Genomic DNA, 12,948 nt, shown 5'->3' with positions numbered 1-12,948 from the left:
CTATTCTATTCTATTCTATTCTATTAATTATATTATATTATATTATATTATAAAAATATTATATTATATTATATTATACAAATATTATTTTTATATAATATTTCTGGTAAGACCCAACTTGGTATAGTGGTTAAGGCAATAGTAGAAAAACCAGGAGGGTGTGAGTTCTAGTACTGCTTTAGCCACAAAGCCAGCAAGGCAGTGGTGGGATTCAATTTTTTTTACTACTGGTTCTGTGAGCGTGGCTTGATAGGTGTGGCATGGTTTGGTGGGTGTGGCATGGTTTGGTGGGTGTGGTTTGGTGGGCATGGCAGGGGAAGGATACTGCAAAATCTCTATTCCCTCCCCATTCCAGGGGAAGGATACTGCAAAATCCCCATTCCCTCCCCACTCCAGGGGAAGGATACTGCAAAATCCCCATTCCCACCCCACTCCAGGGGAAGGATACTGCAAAATCCCCATTCCCTCCCCACTCCAGGGGAAGGATACTGCAAAATCCCCATTCCCTCCCCACTCCAGGGGAAGGATACTGCAAAATCTCCATTCCCTCCCCACCCCAGTGGAAGATTACTGCAAAATCTCCCTCCCCATTCCAGGGGAAGGTTTACTGCAAAGTCTCCATTTTGCATGGTTTGGTGGGTGTGGTTTGGTGGGCATGGCAGGGGAAGGATACTGCAAAATCTCCATTCCCTCCCCATTCCAGGGGAAGGATATTGCAAAATCCCCATTCCCTCCCCACTCCAGGGGAAGGATACTGCAAAATCTCCATTCCCTCCCCACTCCAGGGGAAGGTTACTGCAAAGTCTCCATTTTCTTCCCACCCCAGGGGAAGGTTACTGCAAAATCTCCATTTCCTTCCCACTCCAGGGGAAGGTTACTGCAAAATCTCCCTTCCCATTCCAGGTGAAGGTTTACTGCAAAATCTCCATTCCCTTCCCACTCCAGGGGAAGGTTACTGCAAAATTCCATTCCCTCATGATCAGCTGGGACTCAGGAGGCAGAGAAAAGATGGGGGTGGTATTTACTGGTTCTCCGAACTACTCAAAATTTCCGCTACCAGTTCTCCAGAACTGGTCAGAACCTGCTGAATACCACCTCTGCAGCTGGGTGATCTTGAATCTGTCACCTTCTCTCAGCTCTAGGAAGAAGGCAATGGTAAACTACTTCTGAAAACTCTTGCTAGGAAAACTGCAGAGACTTGTCAATCTCCAAAAATCAGACAAGTTTTAATGGGGGGGGGGGGGGAATAACTTTTAACCTTCTGGAAGGCTGTGAAGACCTGGCTGTTTTCCAGGCATTGAGACTGGTGGGAAATTGAAACCAATATGCGTGTATTATTATGTGTAGATTATTATGGTGCCTTGGCTGAGTTGATGGTTCTAATTCGGGGTGGTAGTGGTGTTGCTTAATTCTTCAAATATGTTTATAAAAGGTGATGCTCAATATATTAGCACCCGTGAGCTGCTCAAGGTGATGCACAGTCATACAAACTTTCTAAATAAAGGAAGACAAGAAGCAATGGGTGGAAACTAACCAAGGAGAGAAGCAACCTAGAACTAAGGAGAAATTTCCTGACAGTTAAAACAATTAATCAGTGGAACAACTTGCCTCCAGAACTTGTGAATGCACCAACATTGGCAGTTTTTAAGAAGATGTTGGATAACCATTTGTCTGAAGTGGTGTACGGTTTCCTGTCTAAGCAGGAGGTTGGACTAGAACACTTCCAGGGTCCCTTCCATATAAATCGAATAAACCTAAACCTAATTATTCCATTCCATTCCATCCCATCCCATCCCATCCCATCCTACCCTACCCTATCCTATCCTATGAAATTTGGTTTTTGGCATTCAAGATCATTGGATATGATTATTCTACACTATCATGCTCATATTTATAAAACTCAGTGCCTCTGTGAAAGGTAAGGATGACTGCTGCGTTTGTGGTGCAATCAGAACATTGCATGTGTTGAAGTTGTTTTAACGCAAACCAAAGATGCCTTTTAAAAAACAAGTTTACATCATATTCTTATGCATGCCAGTGCTGTGTGTGAGATAATTTAAGGTGGTTCTGACAAGTGTCGTCGGCATCTTCATATCCGGTCACATGGGCGGCAAGCCACTCCCATCCGGTCACATGGGCGGCAAGCCACTCCCATCCGGTCACATGGGCGGCAAGCCACTCCCACAAAGGAGGCCACACCCACAGAGTAGGTTCGAACAATTTTTGAAACCCACCGCTAAAGATCAAGATTAAGAAGGCTTCAGATGGATTGCTGGGGATTGTATAGTTGGTTTCCTGCCTATCTCCCATTGAGAGAAAAATGCAATTTTAATGCACTAGACTTTGGGCATTGCTGCCTGCTTGTTTTATCTTGGCTCTTGAACTCATTTAGCATGTTGGGCTCACTTTGTGTTTGCGTGTGTTTATTGTGTTTTTGTTTGCTGCAGAGGCCTCCGAGCAGAGAGTGTGTTGTCAGTCGGGCTGTTAACAAACAAAAACAAACAAACAATAAATGGTGGTGTGATGCGTTTTGCAAATAAGGACGTGAAAACCAACAGTTGACCCAGAATACAAACCCCTTATACAACAAAATTATCCAGCTTGTGGATTAAATATCAACAGCTCAGGAAATGCATACTCAACAGCCAACTAGCTTTATCCCTGCACTTTGTTGCTTTAGTGCACTGCTAATGCGCTATATGAACAAACTCATGGCACGACAAAACCGCGGTCCACTAAAGCGCGCTCGACGAAAGCGCGTACGTGACATCATCAGCAGCGCGACAAATACGAGTGCGGAGAAAAAAGGGCGCTTTAAAAAGCACTTTTAAAGCAAGCCGATTCATGTAAAGGTAAGGGTTAGGTTTAGGGTTAGGGTTAGGGTTAGGTTAAGGGTTAGGGTTAGGGTTAGGGTTAGGGTTAGGGTTAGGTTAAGGGTTAGGGTTAGGGTTAGGTTTAGGGTTACGTTAAGCGTTAGGGTTAGGTTTAGGGTTAGGTTAAGGGTTACCGTTAGGTTTAGCATTAGGTTAAGGGTTAGGGTTAGGGTTAGGTTTAGGGTTAGGTTAAGGGTTAGGTTTGGGGGGGTTAGGTTTAGATTTACGCGTTAATTTTAACTTTACCGCTCACAGCGTGCTGTTTTCGTCACGCTGTGATGACGTCACGTACGCGCTTTCGTCGAGCGCGCTTTAGTCTACCGCGGTTTTGTGGTGGAACCGAACAAACTATCATAAAGCCAGGATGCAGCTGATGGAAGATGGAAGCAGAAGATGGTGCCTGGCTGTTCTCCTAGCAGAAGCTAGGATTTTCTTCCTTGCTAGGCTAGAGCTCCAGTGAGAGTTTCTGGGAGCAGGGATCCCCCAACTCCCAAGCAACATACCAGTACTGGCTTTTGGCCTGCTAGGACAGTGGTCACCAACTGGTGGTCCATGAGAAAATTTTGATGGTCCGCAGAAAAATTATTTACATTTTTTATATTGCACTAAATCAGGGGTCCTCAAACTACGACCCCTGGGATGGATACGTGCAATGAACGCTTGTGTTGCTGCAGAGAGTCTCCCCCTTCGGGGTCTTTTTGTGTGTTGGAGGGGGGCAGAAATTCTGACTTGGGGTCTGCTTCAGCCTCCTGGTGTGGGGCTTTGGGCAAAGACTGGAGGGAAGTGCCACTGGTGGCAAAGAGCCAGAGGGCCTCGTTCCAGTGGGACGGCATCATGGCCTAGAACTGGCTGACCATCTCAGCCCACTGAGCCTCCAGGTGCCGGCACCTGGCTTTGCACTCCTGCAGGTCTTCCCTCTGCTTGGAAAGCCTCTGCTCGTAGTCCTCAGTGAGCTGCTTCTGCTGAGCCTCCTTCTCAGTCAGATCCAATTTGAACTGAGCCAGCTGTTTTGAAACAAAATTGGCTGGGTTGGATTCCCACAACACTTTATTTTAAACCAGGTTAAAAAAACACACTCAGGTTCACATCCATGAAGCCCAAACAAGCCATTCATCAACTTCATTTAAGGATCCCATAACCCCTTGCAGAGTGGAGTCTGGGCAACTAAATGGAGCGGAGTGTTTACTGGCCCAGATGCCCTTCCTGTTGCCAATGCAGAGTTATATTCAGCGGACCCATTCTCATCGTGCCCATAGAGAGAGAAATATCTTCCTCTACCTAGGATCTAACTCACGGCCCCCCGAATGTGAGGTGAAAGCTCTACCTCTAGGCCACTGCACCGCTCCAAGCACAAACATCAGTTCGATCCTGACTGGCTCAAGGTTGACTCAGCCTTCCATCCTTTTGAGGTGGGTAAAATGAGAACCCAGATTGTTGGGGGCAAGAGGCTGATTCTGTAAACTGCTTAGAGAGGGCTGTAAAAGCACTGTGAAGCGATATATAAGTCTAGGTGCTATTGCTATTGCTATTGCAGTCTGACTCTGCCCACTGCTAGGAGTTTGATCCTGATCAGCTCAAGGTTGACTCAGCCTTCCATCCTTCCCGAGGTTGGTAAAACGAGGACCCAGACTGTTGGGGGCAGGAGGCTGACTCTGTAAACTGCTTAGAGAGGGCTGTAAAAGCACTGTGAAGCGGTATATAAGTCTAAGTTAGATTATAGCTTTATTGGTTAGCCTATAGGCCACATCAAAGCACAAGGTTCAAACGCAATAAAGCTATAAGTAAGTGCTGTTGCTATTAGCAAGGGAAATACTGACCCCGATTGTAGTTGCAAGGGAAGGATGCCTGTTTTTGACCCCAAGAAGATTTAATTTGTGTTTTAAAAGAGCACAACCACCTGGATGATGGGCTCAAGACCTATTTCAGGGTTTGAAACCCCGGATCGCTTTTCTAGCATTTTCCTCGGAGTGTGCGAGCATGTTGCCCTCCCTCTCTTAGCTGGAGATATAACTCTGCCTGTCTCTTGGCTCCCTCATCCCAAAATCTACATACGTTCCCGGGTTTCAGGCAAGTTACCAAGCAGATGGTGAGATGCTTCCGTTGAAACGAGGAGTATTGATCGTCTTTGGGAAGGGGGAAGGGGCCGAGGATGTTACAACAGAATCCAGGCAATTTATTCTCCCCTTAAAAGAGGCAATCCTGGTGACTCAAGCAATTTTTCTGCCTGCAAGAGTCTTAACCATCCACGGAGGACGCCGCCGAGGTCACAGAATCTGCTTACTGCAAATATAAGGTCTGCTATCTGGTGCTGGCATATCTGTGCTGCAAAACTGCAGACAGCCACTAGATGCCAGCAAAGAGAAGCCTGCATGGCTTATATTGGCTGCTTTACTGTATGTGTGGACTGCAACTTTCCAAGAATTCCCCAATAAGGTGGCATGGAGTTGAAATCCACACATCTTAAAAGTTGCCAAGAAACGGTGCTGTACAAAATATGCCAATTGTATTGTTCGGACTGGGGAAGGGGAAAGGCTCCAAACAGTTGGATCAGGGGTGCGGCATGCAGGGAACACACAAGACCCACAATTTGCTCATCCTAACTTTGCCCCAAGGGACACCCTCCGAATTGCAAGTTGTGGTTGCTCTTAGTTTTGCACACTCCAAAGAGAGAAGGCAGGGAAAACCGTCCTTCTATGCACATGGACTCCTGATCTCTAGATCTCTGAGGAACCTTGATCTCTAGATCTCTGTTGATTCATGCTCTTTAGATCTATGGAGTCCTGTTCTCTAGATCTCTGGTGACTCCTGTTCTCTAGAACTCTGTGGACCCCTGATCTCTAGATCTCTATGCACCCATGATCTCTAGATCTCTGTTGATTCATGCTCTTTAGATCTGGGGACTCCTGTTCTCTAGATCTCTGGGGACCCCTGATCTCTAGATCTCTGTGCACCCCTGATCTCTAGATTTCGGTGGACCCTTGATCTCTAGATCTCTGTTGATTCATGCTCTGTAGATCTGTGGACCCCTGTTCTCTAGATCTCTGGTGACTCCTGTTCTCTAGAACTCTGTGGACCCCTGATCTCTAGATCTCTATGCACCCCTGATCTCTAGATCTCTGTTGATTCATGCTCTTTAGATCTGGGGAATCCTGTTCTCTAGATCTCTGGGGACTCCTGATCTCTAGATCTCTGTGGACCCCTGATCTCTAGATCTCTGTGCACCCCTGATCTCTAGATCTCTGTGCACCCTTGATCTCTAGATCTCTGTTGATCCATGCTCTTTAGATCTGTGGAGTCCTGTTCTCTAGATCTCTGGTGACTCCTGTTCTCTAGATCTCAGTGGACCCTTGATCTCTAGATCTCTGTTGATTCATGCTCTTTAGATCTCTGTTGATTCGTGCTCTTTAGATCTGGGGAATCCTGTTCTCTAGATCTCTGTGCACCCCTGATCTCTAGATCTCTGGGGACCCCTGATCTCTAGATCTCTGTGGTCTTATTGTAAGCACTGGGCTGCTTCAAATGCTTAATCCAGTCTTTAAATCCAATGAAAACCTGATCCAACGACTGACCTCATTCTCCTGCAGCCCTGGTGATAGATTGATCTTTTTATCAATCCCCCTCGTGGGTGATTCCCTATTGGCAATGACTTAATCGTGCATGACGTTGCCCCACTCGGCTGAATTAAGTCACCGTCTGCAGCTGTTGGGGGGGGGGAGAAGTCCTGCAGGGCTGGAATTATTCAATCCGCCATGCAGCATTTGCGGCTGCCTGGAGCAGGAAAACTATTGTTTCCATTGCGTGGATTCAAGTCCCGGGAAGGGAGCAAAGGCACCCAAAGAGAGAAAGAATGAAAATGGGGCTTGCGTTGAAGGAAGGGAATGTGGGGCTCTTCACGGATTCCTCCCCTGTGGAAATTTAGGAATCTCTCTCCCCCCCCACCCCCAGCCCAGTTTGGAGATATGAAAGAAAGGAAAGGCTAAAGAAAGCCCTTGGGACATAGGACCACTACGGAGCCCAGAATGTAAGTTGCTAAGTGAGAAATTTGTGAAGTGAGATTCGTCCCATTTTACGACTTTGCTTTGCCGCATTTGTTAAGCGAATCACTGCGATTGTTAAATTAATAACACCGTTGTCAAGAGGAATCTCACTTCGCCATTGACTTTGCTGATCAGAAAAAGAGGATCCTGTGACCCCGGGACACCGCGACCGTCATAAATATGAACCAGTTGTCAAGCATCTGAATGTAAGTCATATGGCCACGGAGATGCAGCAACGGTGATAAGTGTGAAAAATGGTCATCAGTCCTGTGCCGTTGTAACTTCGAACAGTCACTAAATGAACTGTTGCAAATTCAGGACTACCTGTAGTCAAATCTGGATGTTGATGCTTCCACTTGGGGCGGGGGGGGGGAACCTGGGAAACCATCAGTGGATAGGTAGGAGGAGAAACAGCGGCAGTTTCAAAGAAATAAATAAGTAAGTTAAAAACAACAACACTCAAAGAACTATCCACAAATGGGAAAAGGCTTCTGCTACTTTCAGGGGATGCGGTGGCTCAGTGGCTAAGATGCTGGGTTTGTCGATCAGAAAGGTGGGCCGTTCAGCAGTTCTAATCCCTAGCGCCATGTAACAGAGGGAGCTCCCGTTGCTTGCCCCAGCTTCTGCCAACCTAGCAGTTTGAAAGGATGTAAAAATGCAAGTAGAAAAATAGGAACCACCTTTGGTGGGAAGGTAACAGCATTCTGTGCTCCTTCAGCATTTAGTCATGCCGGGCACATGACCACGGAGATGTCTTCGGACAGCGCTGGCTTTTCGGCTTTGAAACGGAGATGGGTACCGGCCTCTAGATCTGGGAACAACTAGCACGTATGCGCGAAACAGTGGTGGGATTCAGCCAGCTTGCACCTATTCGGGAAAACCGGTTGTTAACTTTCTAAGCAGTTCGGAGAACTGGTTGTTAGAAGAAATTTCCTTTTGTTTTTTCCCCCACTTTACAGGGCTAATCCTGTAAGGAAGGCAGGAAGGAAACATTCTGGTGTTGTTTCTAGCCTAATCTTTATTGCCCTGCTTACAGAAACTGCCTCTCCGGTTAACCTTTATGACATTGTAACAGCTAAGGCGAAGCGCCCATTGACCTGAGTGACATTGAGTTGGCCATGCCCACACGTCACATGACCACTGAGCCCCACCTACCCAGCTGGTTATTAGGGCAGAGAACCGGTTGTTAAATTATTTGAATCCCACCACTGGCGCGAAAGGAACCTTGACCTTGATCTTATACTTGAACAATGTGGCACAATATACATTGCTTCTCAAAGCATGTAAATAAAGAATAAAGTGGAGCTCTCAACTGATGGTTACGCATGGACACATACAGGTGTAAAAGTTGAAGCTGGCACACCAAGAACCAATCTTCTCAAGACAGAATCCCCTGAACAAGGGGTTGGGTTAGGTGATTTCTAAAGTCCCTTTCAACTTTATTGTTTTCAAGTTTCATATATTCTACGCGGATATATCTGAATTTCACTTGCCCCTCAAACCTGGTCGAAAGCTTTATGAATCTAGGGGAAAAAGCTCTGAATCCATATTTGCAAGGCCAGGCTGTAGTCAAGTCATTGGTTGCCAAGGAAAAATAGTACTGAATATTTGACTTTCTTGATAGCTATCATAAGGCAACTTCTCCAATTGTCTCAGTCTGTGAAGCTTCTGCCTTATTGGATTCAAGACTGCGTTTCCAGGGATTAGAGAGTTATTGCTTTATCTGGTGAAGCATAACATCACATAGTTTTCTTGAAAACAATATAAAGATTGGTTTACCACTATCTTGTCGCCACCCCCACCCCCCAAAACTAACCAGTCTGGACTACAAGCCTAGAGTTTCTTAGTGGTCTCCCATTCAACAACTAACCATGTTGGAGCCTGTTTAGCTCTGTCAAGACCAGTCAATGCCATCTGGGTCGGGGCAGTGGTGGGTTTCAAAAATTGTTCAAACCTACTCTGTGGGTGTGGCCTCCTTTGTGGGAGTGGCTTGCTGCCCATGTGACCGGATGGGAGTGGCTTGCCACCCATGTGACCGGATATGAAGATGCCGACGACACTTGTCAGAACCACCTTAAATTACCTCACACACAGCACTGGCATGCATAAGAATATGATGTAAACTTGTTTTTTAAAAGGCATCTTTGGTTTGCGTTAAAAAAACTTCAACACACGCAATGTTCTGATTGCACCACAAACACAGTAGTCATCCTTACCTTTCACAGAGGCACTGAGTTTTATAAATATGAGCATGATAGTGTAGAATAATCACATCCAAGGACCAGTGGTGGGTTTCAAAAAATTTTGGAACCTCTTCTGTAGGCCTGCTTTCTGGGTCCACTGGTGGAACCTCTTCTAACCGGTTCGGTAGATTTGACGAACCGGTTCTACCGAATAGGTGCAAACTGGTAGGAACCCACCTCTGGTCAGGGGTGAAATCTACTTTGCGACCGCACTCACGCACCACCTACATGCATGCGAGTGATCAAAAACGGACATGATGATGTCCGCATGGGTGGGCGGAGCGTGCTATCGAGCGTGCCTGCAAAGGTAAGTAGAACAGCAAGGGGTGTGTGGGGAAATCCATTGTGGCACATGATTTAGATTAGCTAGAAAGCATGAAATCCTGCTTCCTAGCTAATATAAATTGCGTGTCATAGCTGATCGTTGAAAATACTGGTTCGTCCGAACCGGTAGCATTTCACCCCTGATCTGGGTCCTCGAAACTTAATTCACAATCCAACCTCAAGCATGGAAGAATAATCTGATATGGATCAATGACGCATCTCCAAATTTAAAACAAAGCAGGCTGTGAGTCCATTGTTATTGGAAAGTCCTTTGTCCTGTCCTGTCCTTTATAAAGCATATATAAAAATGTGTAAACTGCCACTTTTAGCCAAGTAGATTTCTTCATGCTGTGCATTTTGTTTTCCTAGTGTTGCACTGATATATGCAAGGAAGATAATCTAGTTCTAATTTTCTGGATTTATATTACCTGTTCACTTTCAGTTCCATCTGGGATATTTCTCTTGGCAGTTTAAACTTAAACAGGGTTATTTTTTTTATTTTCACTAGAATATAAAACTCTACATACATATTTGAGACCCACACTTTATGATAGTAATGGATGGAGTTTGAAGCAAAAGTGGGCAGAGACAATTATTTCTTCTCTTCTCCCTTTTCTTTCTTTTTCTTTCTTTCTTTCTTTCTTTCTTTCCTTCCTTCCTTCCTTCTTTCTATCTTTCTGTACTTCCCTTTTCCTTCCTTCCTCCCCTTTTCCTTTCCTTCTTCCCTTCCCTTCCTCCTTTTCTCTCCTTTCTCCTACTCTCTCCTTCCTCCCTTCTCCATTTGATTCTCTTTCTTCTGCCCTTCAACCCACATCCCAGGGACAACTTGCTTTCCGAGTTGAGGCTTTGCAGAGATTTGAAATGAGGCTGAAAATCAACTGCCCCTTTGTCTGTGGTAATCCATTGTCATTTATATCTTTGTCTCCAAACCCATCATGGGAAGCATTCACAAGCTCTTGGTATGCAGCCGTGATGAAAAAAAATATATTTGGCTAACAACAACAATAACAAGATCACAATGAAGCCATTTAGATCATTTAAGCATGGCCGATTATGCTGGTGAGAAGCAGAGAGAGTCAGCAATATCTCATTCTCTCTTCTATTCCCCCACCCCGCGGCATTAAGATAGTGTGACATCAGCCCCATCTGCTATTAAAAGCAGTGGCACATCAGAGTTGTTGTGAAATACGTGCACATGTACATATGTGCTGAGAAGTCCTAAGAAGAATACAAACCATGTAGCAATGTGTATATTGCTGAATGATATAATTTATTTTGATTTCCTGCTATATAATAGAAAAACCATTGTCTGCCTCATATATTAAGGGTGCTCTCCAGATGCATTAGGACTTCACTTCCCAGAATTCTTAGGCCAGGTTGGCTTGGCATGTTGGGGACTGAAGTGCTAAAACATCTAAAAACATCACAAAGCTCTACCTTTCTCCAAAAATGATGAAACTCAGTAATGACATAGCTTTTAAATGAGATTAGATAACCCATGCCCCAATGGATCGTTGTTTCAGAGGTACCGTACTCCCTTATTTAAACAGAGAAAGAGAATGTACAAGGACAGGCAAAGAAGCAGCGGGAGCAGAACTGACTTCCAACTTCCTGCCAGCTTCACCACTGAGCTTACTTGTAGGAATTTGGCAGGGAGCCTTGGAAAATTTCCTTCCTTCCTTCCTTCCTTCCTTCCTTCCTTCCTTCCTTCCTTCCTTCCTTCCTTCCTTCCTTCCTTCCTTCCTTCCTTCCTCCCTCCCCTTCCCAGCAGGAAGGTAAATGGCTGCTGTTGGGTAGGGAGGCAGCAAGGGATTGCTAGAGTGGCTGGGAAACTGTCACAGAACGTTGAAAATTAAGATCATGTGAATGCCGCAGCAGTCCAGCAGCGCACTTGGCAGTACTAGTACTGAGGCAACCACAACTTTCTCAAATGTCACATTGTGAGTCCTGGATTTTGGAGACATTCTTTATGTTAGCCCTTTAAAAGTACATTGCTACAAAAATGGTTGAGTTTTGACCAGTTAAAGGTTATGACAATGAGAATTTTAGTAGTACAGTGGTACCTCGGTACTCGACTGCTTCAAAACAAATTTGATACTCGATGCATTTTGATATGAAGAAGCTGTTCCAGTACTCGGCATTTGTTTAGTACTTGAGCTGCGATAGGAAGGAGATGGCTGCAGAAAACGGACAGGACGTCAGCCATATTGGGAAGGTAAACGTGTACTGAAGTACGACTTGTGCATGCTTCCTACCTTTGGAAGCTACTTGGGCGATGTGGAAAAACACAGCTTTTATAAGTGGCAAGTTTGGAGGTGATACCCTGTTTCCCTGAAAATAAGACCTCCCTGGATAATAAGCCCAATTGGCTTTTGAGTGCATGCACTAAAATAAGCCCTCCTCCGAAAATAACCCCTCCCCACAAATATTGCAACATAGCAGCAGCCATGAGATGACCATACTCACTGCCTCCTGCACCTCAAAAATAATAAGACCTCCCCGAAAATAAGGCCAAGTGCTTATTTGGGGAGGTCAAAAGAAAATAAGACCCTGTCTTATTTTTGGGGAAAGGTGGGAGGAGTTTCTCTGAAATGGCACACTTTCAGAATCAGGATTTGGGTGGAAGACATTTTAAGGGAAGACCATGGATTCCCTCGACCTCCGTTGCCAGATATGCTTCCTAACAAATCACGTACTCAACCTTTGGTTCGCTGAACAAACCACAGCGCCCTGCAGCTTCCCAACGAGGAGCCATCAATGTAATTGAGACACTGCGGTGGTCGCACATCATGCTGAGCAATATGCAAATGCATTACATTGGGATTCATCCGGGTCTATCACAACCTGCCAGTGAGATTTTAAGGTGCAGATGTTATCTCTACTCTGCGATTTTTAAACGGACAGGGTTTGAAGCTGAAACCTTAAGGCACGCAAAGCCCATGTGATCCCACGGCTGGAGGAAATTCCTGCCACTCAGCAGGAGAGCTCAGTTTATGCCCAAAGGGAAGGAAGGTCAAAGGTGTGAATTTTTACGAAAGGAAAACATACAAGTTAGAAGTAATATTTTTTGTTCTAAGAAAAATATCAAGCGGCATAAGGCTGCCCTCTTGTGGAAGACCATGGATATAACGTGAATAGTTCAGGGTTGCGGTAGGGTTTGAGAATGCAAAACAGGGCAATGTATACAGTAGTATCCAAAGAGGATCTGCCTTTCATTGTCTAAAGTTAAAGATTCTAGTCCTCATGCATTGCCAAGACAATTCTGAAAGGTACAGGTAGATTTTGACTTACAACCATTTGCTTCGGAGATACGATGGTCTACGAAAAAGTGATTTATAACCCATGTGTAAAGTTATGACTGTTGCATTTATCGATGGTTGCAGCCTCTGTAGTCACATGATCGCGATCTGTAACCTTCCTAGCTGGCTTCGGACAAGCAAAGTCCGAAGCCAGCTAGGATTTGTTTAATGA

The sequence above is a fragment of the Thamnophis elegans genome, chromosome 12, assembly GCF_009769535.1.
Source record: "Thamnophis elegans isolate rThaEle1 chromosome 12, rThaEle1.pri, whole genome shotgun sequence".
Lineage (NCBI taxonomy): Eukaryota > Metazoa > Chordata > Lepidosauria > Squamata > Colubridae > Thamnophis > Thamnophis elegans.
Note: the sequence above shows the minus strand (reverse complement) of the source record.